The sequence below is a fragment of the Aythya marila genome (genome assembly GCF_965140915.1).
Source record: "Aythya marila genome assembly, chromosome: 3".
Classification (NCBI taxonomy): Eukaryota; Metazoa; Chordata; class Aves; order Anseriformes; family Anatidae; genus Aythya; species Aythya marila.
In genome coordinates, this window is record NC_139044.1 from 109,632,739 (window position 1) to 109,646,002 (window position 13,264).

Here is a 13,264-nt window from a genome sequence, read left to right on the forward strand (position 1 = left end):
TGATGCCAATTATTCTGCACAGCCCTCCCCTCTGGCAAGTAGTTCAACTCTTCCCAAATGAAGTGTTCTCCCTGCGAGTAACTGTTGTCCATCACTTTGATTTCCTGCTGCTACAGCTGAGGCAGCCTTAGAAAAACACCGAATATAAATGTTAACAGCATCACACGTCCATGTGACTGTTACTCTGAAGCCTTCTATGAGCCAATTGTATCAGCTTCCAGTCTGAGCGGCTACTTAATTTAAGACACTGGGTCAAACAAGCTTTCACATCAAAGATTTTTCCAACTCAACCGAGAGCTGAATGCCATTCAACTGTGATGTGTTTGAACTTCCTGGTTCTTCTCTTAAATGTGTGTGGCACCTCAAGTTTTTCCACCATGGTCTTCACGATGAAGGGGCAACCCTGGCTGTATGTACAGGCTGGGCGATGAGACGCTGGAAGGAACCCTGCAGAGAGGGATCTGGGGGTTGTGTTTGACAGCAAGTTGAATATGAGCCAGCAGGGTGCCCTGGCAGCCAGGAAGGCCAACCGTACCCTGGGATGCATCAAGCACAGCATCGCTGGTCAGTCGAGGGAGGTGATTGTCCCGCTCTGCTCTGCGCTGGTGCGGACTCACCTTGAGTACTGTGTGCAGTTCTGGGCACCACAGTACAAGAAGGACATTAAACTGTTGGAGAGTGTCCAGAGGAGGGCAATGAAGACGGTGAAGGGCCTAGAGGGGAAGACATATGAGGAGTGGCTGAGGGCACTGGGCCTGTTCAGCCTGGAGGAGAGGAGGCTGAGGGGGGACCTCTCTGCGGTCTACAACTTCCTTGCGAGGGGAGTGGAGAAGGCACCCATCTATTCTCTTTAGTGACCAGTGACAGGACCCACAGGAATGGTGTCAGGCTGTGACAGGGAGGTTCAGGCTGGCTATCAGGGAGAGGTTCTTCACCGAGAGGGTGGTCGCACACTGGCACAGGCTCCCCACGGACACAGTCACGGCACCAAGCCTGCTGGAGTTTAAGAAGCGTTTGGACCGTGCTCTCAGGCACGTGGTCTGAATTTTTGGGTAGACCTGTGTGGTGCCAGGAGTTGGATTCGATGATCCCTGTGGGTCCCATCCAACTCAGGCTCTACTATAACTCTATGATTTCCAGAGCAGCACACATTAAGGTGCCAGTACTGCCACGGAACTGCAGGACAATCCAATCCACCTGCTGCTTCCCCATGCCATCAAGGCCTCTAATGCTACGGTTTATTCATATGCACTGGTTTCCAACAATTGACACTTCATTGGTAATTACCATAGTTCATTTCTAAATAATCCCTTACAAAGGACACCGACAAGCAAATCTTCAGTCTTAACATGAGCAAAAATTAAATAGCTACTAGACAAATAATTATCTTTATTAAGGACGTTGTGTTGCCTTATGCTTAATAAGATGTTCAGTTCTTTCGCAGACATTTCAGATTGCTTTCAGGAAAACAAAATAATGTTGCTCTGGTCTTCCCAGGAATTAGTTTCTTAGAATTAATGGAGCATGTTTATTAAGTTATTCTTCTGACTTAGAACAGATTTCTTGACTTCCTTAGCATTCCAACTAATTTGAAGATTCTTCAAAATCCATCGGTGATTCCAATCAAGTTGATGCTCCTCTTAAAAACAAAGTGCACACAACTGTATTGACTCACTTTTCCGTACCACTCAGTCAAAAGTCTCGGTATCTTCTATTATGGAAGAGAACACAAGGCTCTTCCACCTTCTGTGTTTAATTAATCCTCCTGCTAAGGCCTTGGGCTCATGCTGGCTTCTTGCCATAAGAGCTGTAAAGTTTCACATCACCATAAGTAAGAATTTTTCATATACTGTAAATAAGGATTGCTTTATTTTTACTTGAAAAAATCCCTGCTGAAATTGCTAGCTTCCATTTTGTATTTTACTTTCCATACAGTTTAAGTTCTCACTGGAAGCAGTGGAGCTAGAGCTCCGCTGTCTTACAAAAAATGGTTCAGTCTTTCTATTTATATCCAAAAAGCATTTTAAAAATTGTTTTGGCAGTCTCACATGCTGTGACTTCACTAAGATGTGCTAAAACTATTGCAAATCCACAGTTTTAAGATATGCTTAGATAACGTATGTTGAATAAAAGATTTCAGTGTCTTCATTTCTACTTACTTAGAACAACTGTTATCTACTACACTTATTTCTATTAATGTTCTTTGCAATTTCTCTCTAAATGTATCAAAAAAAAAAATCTCCATATATTCAGAGATCTTATCTACCCAGTGCTTTGAGAACACAATAGCGACTAGCTGAGTTTCTACCAGTCTGCATAATTTAAGGTTTTAGAAACCCCCCTCGATCTAGTGCTTCTAAACTCGGGAGTTGCCTCTTTAAAATAAATAAATAAATGCAGTAACTTCTCTCAGCAAAAATCCCCAAAAGCACTGGCACACTGAGGAAGACTCAAATCACAGAACTCAAGTGGAGAAGTCTGATCTGTACGTGATTGCTGCTAGTTCATGTTTCCAAGGATGAATGGGAACAGTGAAAAATGGCAGAACAGATGCAGTACTGATTACAGCACGTTGGAAGATATTTTCCTACAGGTGATAATGCACAGCAGTTTTCCCCTCACCAAATTTTTAGTGTATAAAATTATGAAAGCACTACAAAAGATAAGAGTAGTTCCCTTGAACCCAAGTTACTTGAAAACACACCTTATGTTTATGACATTTACCTGCTAAAGGAATGCAAAAATATTGTGATGGATCTAGCCAATTATTAAACAAGGCTGTTGATTAAGATGTGGCTCTGATTCCCACTGAGGATGGGATAATTCTATCTACACAACCTATCAGCCATGTAAAATGCCAGTGAAAATCAGCACAGCTGCCTTTGTAGCAGACTGAATGTCAAAAAAAACATTTTCACACATTCAGGAAGTATGTCCAAGTGGACAAGTAGAATATTGCAGTTTTCTTTTTAAAGAGCTGCACTACAGCTTCTGTATAAATGTCACACAGAATGGGATATAGCATGAAGCTGGATGTCAGGGCAAAAGATTTATTTTGCTATACTGATCAGTGAAAAAGAAAGAAAAAGAATGGAAGAGTAAAACCAGAAAAAAAAAAGTCAAAAAAAGCACCAAAGAATCAGAAAAAAATAGATTAGGGAAAACAAAGAGACAACAGATACTCCTGGTTTTAAGAGCAGCACATTTTATTTACACTTGCTCCTGCATTTACTACATGTTTGGAACACATCCCGTAAGTTCTTGTGCTTGGGAAGGTAAAACAAGTTCCTTGTGGCCCTTAGGGTGGCACATTACAAGAGTCACTGGGGGAAAAACATTCCTATCTGAAGTTCAAAATCAAGTTTTTAAAGAAAAATGAGGAAGCTCTATCAATTAAACACTTGCAAGTAAAAGCTTAAAACTGGATTTTTTCCCCCAGGTTATCATCTGCAACAGAAGTGCGTTAAGTTTTGATCTACACTTAATTGCACTGCTTCTATCGCACCTTAACCAAAACTTGTTACCTACAAGTGTAACAAGTACGATTGTGTGCAAATACGTATTACTTCTCAGAAAGCGGGCAAGAAGCCAGTCCCTTTTTAAACTAGAAAAATTGTTTTGCATGAATTCAGGCTTTATTTGACAGTATTCTGACTAAAACAAGGTACTCCCAGAAGCATGAAATGCTTATACACATTACATGAAAGGTCCAAACTGAGCATTTTGAAATTATTTTACGCAGTTTGATTTATAACTGCTCTAATAGCAGTAACTGAGTATTTTAGACTTTGGATTCCTACAGGCTTTGAAAAGGTAGCTTAACTCACAGGTATCTTTCTTTAAGATGTGGATTCAACACAAAACATCGTTGTTTCAATGAAAAACAAACAGGCTACCTACCAAACGATATACATGAATGCTATCTCCTGCGGGCCAGCAGTGTGTGCTGGAGTAGCCCCATAACTGCTCACCAGCCTGTCTCTGGAAGGAATATCCAACTGTGATATCATCCTGATTTATCATCCTGAGAACGTCCATCCACTGAGGACATGGGAAGCACCTGACACTGCAGCTGCAGGGATGGGGTGAGGAGTGTTTCCACCTGCACTGAGCCCTGTTGCTGCTCCAACTACCATTCCAGCTGGGGCAACCCCTATTCCAACCCCACTCGCTTCCTGACCGATGTTGGCATGCATCATTCCTCTGGTCTCCTGCCAGGCCACTTCATTCATGCCTAGGAGGACACATGGAATGCTCATTCCACGTAGAAACCTAAAAAGAAGAAGTCTTAATAATAACACAAAAGGCTTTTCTACGTATCTTGAAATGCGCAGTTCTTAGAATTAGGATTTCAACAAAAAATCCAAGCCATTCATTGTCAAAAGGTTTATTGATTTATTTAAACTTTAAATTTTAAATACCGTTATCAAATATGGCTTCTATTAATAAATAAAACCTTTTTGTCAAGGCAGTATATTAATATGGTAGAATTCCATATATTATAAATGGTTGCCTGTGAATTTTCTAGCTAGAAACAATCAAAATATGATTTCAGATCATAATGGCAATAGTTTCTTTTGCATTATTACTCAGCATGATGTGTAAAGCCACTAATTCTGCCATACTGTTATGTCTGATTTTATACATTTGTAGACCATGAAATGAAGTAACACAGAAAACTAACTTCACCGAACTTCATCTCATTCTGGTATGTCAGCTTCAGTTTTCCTTTCAAGTTTGGTACACTATGTAAGTAATGGACATTAAACTCCACTAACCCAGTACAGTATAATATATATTTTATATATATAATATATTTTGGGTTTTTCATGAAACAAAGATTTCAGGCTCAGATTGAAATGAAGTTTGCCAACTCCCTTTCAAAATACTTATTCTACTTGAAAGGAGTATAAACAACAATAGTAAAAATTGCTCTCCGATGTTGGAAAAATCTTCTGCAGGTAAAAGAAAAAAATAAATAAATACCTGTCCCTGGACACACCATTCTCAATCTACCATAACTGACGTATTTTCAATCTTTAGTAGGTAAATGGTCTAATTTCTAAGTCAATAGGACTACAAATATATAAAACAAAACAAAACAAAACAAAAAAAAAAACAGATCTCCTCTACAGTCTTAAGTACTTTCGTGGAGAAAAAAAGGAGTTACTTGAATTTTCAAGTTACAGAAATATCTCACTTTTCATGCTAAACAAGAATGTCAAGTCCAAACAATAAAACTGACATATATAGAAAGATACTTAACCAAAATAGGCCACTTAGATCTGAAGATGTAGACAAAAGGAACCACAGCCCTCTAATCCCTCTACATGTTCCTACATTTTTAATCTAGCCTGTTCGACTATTGCATATCCAATCATTAAGGGAAAATATCTTATGTGTAGATATATGATAGCAGGATAGTTTTACAATCTTGAATAAACATGGCTTTGTGAATAAGATCTAAAGCTACTTTGTTTTATTTGTATTGCTACAGTAGGTATTTGCTTTACTATGAAAACATGTTACTAAAATCAGTTCTGTGGCTTCTTCACACTACACAACTCATTCAGTATTCACAGGACTGAAGTTTAAGGAACTTACAATGGAGATAAACAGCAAGATGCTTAAAAAAAAAAAAGAGGATCAAAAAAGTAATATTTACTATTTCTAGTTCAAACTGCACTAGGTGAGTAGAATCCAGAGAGTCCAGCTTTGTATTTAAATAGGCACGTGGAAACACTCATGAACTAAGCACACAAACCCAGCTTTTACAAAATCACTTCCCCTTTGAAGAAATTTGTGAACCGATTCCATGTAAAACTTCAGACCAGCCACACAGCATAAAATGCATACAACTAGTTTGATACTCCAGCCTTAAACTTCTTTCTGAAAATAATGCAGATGAAAACTAAGAGCAAAGTTCTCAAACATAGGTCTGACACCACCTTCTTCCATTAAGATTTACCTGCAGAGTGCTTCAAAGCAGAAAGACAGGCAGACCTATTACTTCTAACAGAGTTCTGCCAATTCCTCAGTGAAGTCAGAAGTAACCTATTTTAGAACTTTATGAAAAATTAAAACTGAAAACAAAACAAAACAAAAAAAAGAAACGTACATCAGATCATTTAGATCAATGCACACAAATACACACTGTAAAGTTCTGCCTGTTGAAAAGGCTGCAGATGTGGTGTTAGCACAGCCTGCACAGGACAGAGGATCACACTGCCGCTCTGAAGTTTAGTGTGGGACTTGAATGCAGAAATAGATACAGACTTGGAACTAGCAGTAATTCCAAGTTTTGATTATTACTGAGATACTTTTGCTACATTTCAGTTTTACTCTTTTTTCTCTACTCATAAGATGGTTGTCATAACCTCTTCAGACACATTTCTTCTGTATGTCTAGAACTGATCCTAAATAAATGTGTTTAGAAAAAAAAAAAGTTAACCAATTATGAGATAGAATCTTTAAAGATATTTTGACAGATAACACCTGGTCTTGATTTGTAAGCTAAACATTTCATATGCCAGCCTGGAAAGCACTAAAAGCCACAGCAGGTATTCTGAGTGGGACTTACACTCAACCTTGCCATAAAGCTTCAGTATACAAGCCATTACTATAAAATAAATGTTACAGAACTTGTTTGAAATTACACCGAGGCAGCTAGGACTGAATACGTTCATGTGTTCTGATGCCATTTGAAACTCTTTTCTACTATGTGATGATGAAGTGCCTCCGACTTCATTATTAGAAGCATGACATAGCTGGTATTTGTTGTTAGGCAGGAGGAAACAAGCTGTTAAGCGCAAGACTTCTTGTCCCTTTTCTGGGACAGGAGCCTGGGCACTGGCTTTGTGACAACACTGGAACGGTCGCATTGTGTGTTATAATCAAGACAACAGCTATGTTATGGGTGGGGGAAATTCACATCAGATGAGGTAAGCATCTTCAACTAAGTTTACTGCAGAACAGAAAGAAGATTGATAACACTCACATACCTATACATGTGATACACACCACGAGAAGTATTTATAAAGCAAGTCTCTTCTACAGCCTAGCGTGGTTTCCTTTCTAGATTTTCTATCAGAAATTTTTGAAAGCAAGGCATTAATGCTTGCTTCACAGGAGAGCCCAACACAAATAACATTCAAGAGAATTTAGGGTTCTTTTTAGTGCAATACACAGTGAAATTTTCTTTTTGTACTTCCACATTCAAAAAAAAGGCATGAAGACATGCAGGAATTTAAACAATCTACTACATTACTTGCCTCTGTGTATAAGCACTTGGTCTAATCATTTTGGGGTTTTAGTAACCACTGCACAAAGAAAAAGAATGAAGTTATCAAAGAGAATGCTTTTAGAAATTCTACAGATGCAGATTATTCAGTGCACACTTATATCAATAAATCAAAGGGGGAAAAAATAAACCGAAAACTGAACCAGAAAATGCTGCTGAAAATCAGATCTAGTTCACAGGACTCTACAAGCTGATGTCCTGGTAATACACTTGCCCCAAACATCTGCAATACCTTGCCCCATGAGAACACAGCAAAGAAACTCTCCAGAGAACAAACCACGAGGAAAACAAATACCCAAAGCTTTCAGTGCACCACAATGCTACACAATATCCAACATATACCAGAGAGCTTCTCTTTGAAACACAGGCAAATCCAGCTTCTTCAGCCAACCGCTTCTCGCACTATGAACTCAGTCATGACATCAGATATGACTGTAATTACCTCAGCACTGTGCCAGGATCCCAAACACCGGAGAAAAACATTAAGTAGTGGGGTGATGCTACAGAAAAGAGCTGCTATTTCCAGTTAACACTGAAAAAAAACTACACAAATAATATACTTCCCTACGTGCAATATCCACAGAATAAACCACAGAATGTGCATTATCAAGCAGTTTCTCACATGCATTTGCCTACTAACCATTCTGCTGGGACAAATTCCAAATTTTCAACTCTCTGAGCACTTCAGAAAACCACCAGGTGATTTTGTGCCGTTCTAAGCATACAACCCAAGCTACACCACCACCAAATTATCATGTGCCTTTTCAGTCTAGCCTCCTTCTCCCTGCAAGCTAACACATTTATTGTGCTCGGATTGGCGGAGTTGTAGATCGGAGAAAGGTAGAAAATAATTCGGCTTCTCCACAAAGCTGCATCTGTTGGCAACGCTTGGTTTTAGACCTAGACACTGCTAAATATAACAGAAAACCAAGTTTTATATGTGAAAATGGTAACGTGAGGTAGTAATTACGTCTCAAACGCACTCATGTTCCACAGCCCAAGATCCATACCATCGAGTGAGGATAAGTAAAAAAAAAAAAAAAAGCCTCACCTCTCAGTTGAGGCTCAACAAAGAGAATAAAAGCTACACTAAAAAGAAACCTCCAAGTACTCCGTTAATACGCTGCGTACGAGTGACAAACGATTAGGCGATATAAAAAAGTTTTCCCGATTCTCATTTGCCATGACCTACATAGCTCGTGCCCTGCCACACCACGCCGAAAAAGCATCCGAAAACCAGCAGGTAAAAACCTCTTTCATCGCATCTCCCCAAAAATACTCTGCGTGTTTGGGTGGGCAGCTATCGTGCGGGCGGATGGGCAGAAAGCATCCCAAATTTGTTCCTTTTCTCTCAAGGAACCGGAGTCCGAGGTTATGAAAAACACGAGACAGAACAATGCCAGCAATCTTTGCGCAAGGACTGCCAAGGAGATTAAAAACCCGAGCTGTGAGTCGGATCCACTCGGACAGCTGGCATTTTTCTCAAGTTGTTTTTTTTTATTTCCTTTTTTTTTTTTTTTTCCTCTTTATTGTTGTCTGCACGTCCAGGTCGGGAGAAAAATGAAACCCCCAGGACTTCTATCAAGCGCTCGGCCTTCTCCTTCCACCCTCCAAACGCGTTTTTTTTTTTTAAAAAAAAAAAGAAAAACAAAGCCACAAGTTTTCACCATTCCGCCCAAACAAAGCCTGCTTCACCCCAACCCCACACGACCAACGAGGCGGGGAGGGAGGGGGGGGGGGGTCCCCAAACACCCCTCAGCGCGGCTCCCCCCTCACCCACACCCCCTAAATTCCTCCCCAAAACCCACCCCGGGATGGGGGCAGCTCCCTTTTTTCCCCTTTTTTTTTCAGCACGATGCCTCCCCCCCCCCTACACACACACACTCCCCGTCCCCACCTCGGCGCCGCTCCCCGGCGAGGCGGGAGGACACAAAGGCGGCGAGGCGCGGGCGGCCGCCGAGCAGGCCCCGCGCCGCCCGGGGACCTGCCACAACATGGCCCCCTCCCTCCGCTCCCCTCCTCTGCTTCTCCCCTCCCTCGGCGCGCAGCCGAGCCCGGAGACAAAAGGGGGCTGGAGGAAGGGAGGGGGGTGGGTTGGGAGAAGGAGAAGGAAAAAGGAGGGGGATTGAGGAGGAGAAGGGGGGGAGTGGGGGGGGGGGGAAGCGAAGCAGCGCGGCCGCGGCTCTTCCACCCCTTCCCCCGCGGGTACTCACGGGCTGGCTGGCGGCGCTGCTCGCTGCGATGGAGCCGGAGCGGGCCCTGGGACACCCCCGCCCTCCTTCCTCCTCCTCCTCCTCCTTCCTCCTCCTTCTTCTTCCTCCCTCCTCCTCCTCCTCTCGGCGTCTTCTCCTTCCTGCCGCCTCCCCACCCCCCCTCGGCCGCGGCGAGGGGCTCACAACAACATGGCGGGAGGGCGAGCCCGGAGGGAGAGGAGGGAGAGGGACAGCGAGAGCGCGGCAAACCTCCCTCCCCCCCTTCCTCCTCCTCCTCCTCCTCCTCCTTCGCTTCCTCCTCCTCCTCCTCCTCCTCCTCGCCGCCTCTCTCCCCAGCGCATGCGCTCCCCAGCACCGGGAGGGAGGCGGTGGCGGCCCCCGGCTCCTTCCGCCGCTCAGGGCGCCTGCGCCGCCATCTCGCCGTCCCCTTCTCCTTCCCCTTCTCCTCCCTCACGCCCCCCTCAGCACCCCCCCGGGGCTGGCCGGGGTTTGGGGGACAAAAGGGTGGGCGAAAAGGTGATGGGCGACTTCCCCGGGTTTCGTCCCAAGCGCGGCTCGCGGGGCGGGTCACGTTTCGTTTGTTTGTTTGTTTTTGTTTTTTTTTTACAATAAAGAGAAAGGCATGGCCGGAGTTATTAATAAAGTAACGCGCCGGTAGTTGGTGTGTGGTGGTGTGGGGAGGGTTTGGTCGTTTCCTCCCCTTAAGAGTTAGATACTGGACCTTGAACGCCACGCTAATAAACACTGCAAGCGGTGGGGGTTTGTCAGACACGCGGAGTTCCAGCCTAAATCCCACACGTTTAGTAGCCCCAAAGAAAGAGAGGGGGCTCTGGCTGCCCGTGGCATTTCAAAATACGGGTTTTGTCAGGAAACGTGCTATTTTGTCCTCTTAGCAGCTCCTAGCAGAGCCCCGCTACTCCATTTCAGGAGGCGGCACGCGGATGCCATCCACAGTCGAGCCGTCAGGGCTCGTGTTCTGGGTTACTCGGAGCACGGCCGCCCGTAGGCACAAGGGAGGCCTGGTCCCAGTGCCCGTGGTCCCAGTGCCAATTCTGGGTGCTACAGGACAAGAAGGAGGGAGCTGAGGTGCAGGAACGCCACACGTGTCTGCTGCCGCTCGCTGCAGCCCGTAGGGGATGAGGTGTCTGTGACCACCGTGTTCTTAAAAATAGGGGTGGATTGAGGGAGAAAACTCGCCGTTTTCACTGTTTATAGATGTGATTAAAAGCATAAAAGCGCCAGGCTCCCGATAGAGCTGGAAGTGTTTTCCCAAGAAATGAAGATGAATTCGTCAGTTTAATCCTAGTCAGCTAAGTAGCCAGACGTCTGATGCTGCTAATCCCTGTGATCCCAAGCGTCCTGTCCCACTGCCACCTCTGGGCTCCCCAGGGAGGCTGCAGGGCCAGAAAGCCGTATCCTCTGCTTGCTTGAGGAGAGAAGGCCTCCAAGTTACAGCCCCAAGTCACAACCTTCCTTTCATGCAGGCAGTCTGGGACTGAAGAAACCCTGCTAATGTTCTTGCCCTCCCGAAGTTACAACAGCAGCTGGTCTATGTTAGGCCAGCTCTACAGCTCAGACCCTTTTGGAGACCCAGTTTGTCCTGGATAATTCTGATCAGCATCAAACTGTGCTTGTATGAAGCATTAATTGTTCAGGAAGAATTCAACGTGTATACAATAAGCACATGTTTGAAGAACTTATACATTGAGCTCCTCAATTCTGGAAAACCCCAACTGATCAAGAAAGAAACAGAAAAATGCTCAAGTGCGATCAGTTCAGGATTTGTTCTGAGAAATACGATCACTTTGTTATTTTCTGAAGTGTTTTTCTAATAAAGAAATTCCACAACCACATACATTGCGGTTTATCAACATCTTTAAGGTTTAAAAAAAAAAAAAAAAAGTTCAAAAAATCTTTCTCTCTTACTTTCTTCTGAGAAGAAACTTCAAAAGTACTTAATACTTTAGGTATGTTAACTTGGTGTCACTCCCTTACAAAATGCTTTTCTTAGCTTTTTTTTTTTTTTTTTTTCAAGGAGGTATTAACAGCTGACTGGGCTCTTCTTACACTCCAAATGTTTCTGATAAACTAAACTAACAGGTTTTTTTCCCCTTAAATAATCATCCTCAATGAAAAACACTAACCAGATGTACAGCCTACAGTTTAGAAAAGTATATGAGGACAGAAAACTGGGATAATGTTGCCTTCCTCCACTGTATACCTGTGCAACCATGGGCAAGTCACTCAATCGAAGAGCACTGACTCAAAATGAAAGCTGCAGTCCTAACCATCCCCGCTCACTAGTGTCTAATCCTGGAGATGTCTACGTTTTCTAAAGCCACATGCTTCAGGACCTACAACTCTCCACATGAACAAAATTCCTCTTGCTGTGCCAGGACATCCACGTGTGCCAGCAGTTCTGACAGACCAGGCTGTTAGATCTTGGATGGTAGCAAATAATTAACCTGAATTAATTAAAACAGAGGTATTTTTCCATGGAAATAAAACAACTTGAAACGGTAGACCTTCTCAAAGCATCTCCAGGAAAGAAGCACGTTCCTAAGGAAGGCTGCACTCAGTTAAACCAGTGTGAACCCCCCTACACTTCCAGGACTAGGGAGCAGCTCGGTCACGGTGCAGAGAAGAATTCAAGTTCCTTTGTCTCAGATCTTCTTGCCGGCCTTGCAGGCTAACTACCATGCTACTACCTGTGAGGAGCAGTCATAAAAGGGTGAGCCTGGCTCAGCTCTCTGAAATAAGAGCCACAGTTAACTACCTACCTACTGCCTTCACAGGGAAGCACAGCACTGCAGATCTGAGGCGATTAGAGCTATCTGTCCACATTCCAGAGCAGGGCCCTGGAGTGGTGGTATATACCCTCAGCAACCCTCGTTACCTACATCTCTGAGATATGCTGACCCAGATGTATGCTTTGTGCATCCACAGGAGCAGATCCTGTTCTGAAGTTATTAATTGTCCCCACATGCTGCATAGTACATCTGGGCAACTACTGCACAGTCCTAGATTCCACTTTGTCAACAGACATACAATTTGTTAATTAAAAAACCACCACCAACAACAACAACAAAACCAAAGGAATTTTGAAATACTGCATTCACCAGACACACTGCTAAATGTGTGGCTATAGGAATCAGTTGGCACTTCATGTTTTAGGCCACCGGTGACTACGATACTTGGGAGTGTTTACTGAGATAAGAACTTTAGCCTGGTGCACCCAACGTCCCCTTTGGCCAGCCTCTCCCTGGGGCCTCAGAGAGCTGTGCTTGCACGCTGCAGGCTCTTCATACAGAGGGACTTTCCCACCTGCACATCCTTTTGTCACACCATTGCTCCACAAGCACAGCTGTTCCCTGCCATAGCCACTCACCAGGCTAACTCAGGGCTGACTCTTCAGTCCGGTTGCTTTTGCTGATGCTGTTGCCTTAATTCCTATAAACTTCATGGCCTGCTCCTGTCTCAGTCCTCTCTCTTCTGATACAGAAACATTTGGTCCAATGTATGCAATTCCTAATTTTAATGGTTAAAGCTACACATTTTTAAACCTTTTTCCGTGTGTGTATGGGGTGAAGAACTCCTCTGAGTTACCTTAGCATCCTCAAATTCCTCACTTAACAACACAAAAACTGTTACAAAAAGGCCTTCCTTTAGCATGATTCCTGTAAACCATTCAATAGCAGCCGCACTATCAGCATGCTGAAGGCCAATTCCACTATATTGCTCAAAATTGCTC

The 13,264-nt window shown here is 43.5% G+C and overlaps 1 protein-coding gene across 8 annotated transcripts in view; it reads right to left on the minus strand.

The window, feature by feature from the left end:
* The window catches only part of PUM2 (pumilio RNA binding family member 2), a 70,003-nt gene extending 60,291 nt beyond the window's left edge, over positions 1 to 9,712 (minus strand). For 3 of the 8 annotated variants that reach the window (XM_082756986.1, XM_082756983.1, XM_082756987.1), the window contains exon 1: positions 9,198 to 9,216. The gene's annotated coding sequence lies outside the window, so the exon portion shown is untranslated. Of the gene's footprint in view, positions 1 to 9,197; positions 9,269 to 9,513 lie in introns of those variants that run through there. The other 5 variants (XM_082756984.1, XM_082756981.1, XR_014317194.1 and 2 more) reach the window with 4 other exon arrangements.
* Between the last annotated feature and the right edge of the window lie 3,552 nt (positions 9,713 to 13,264).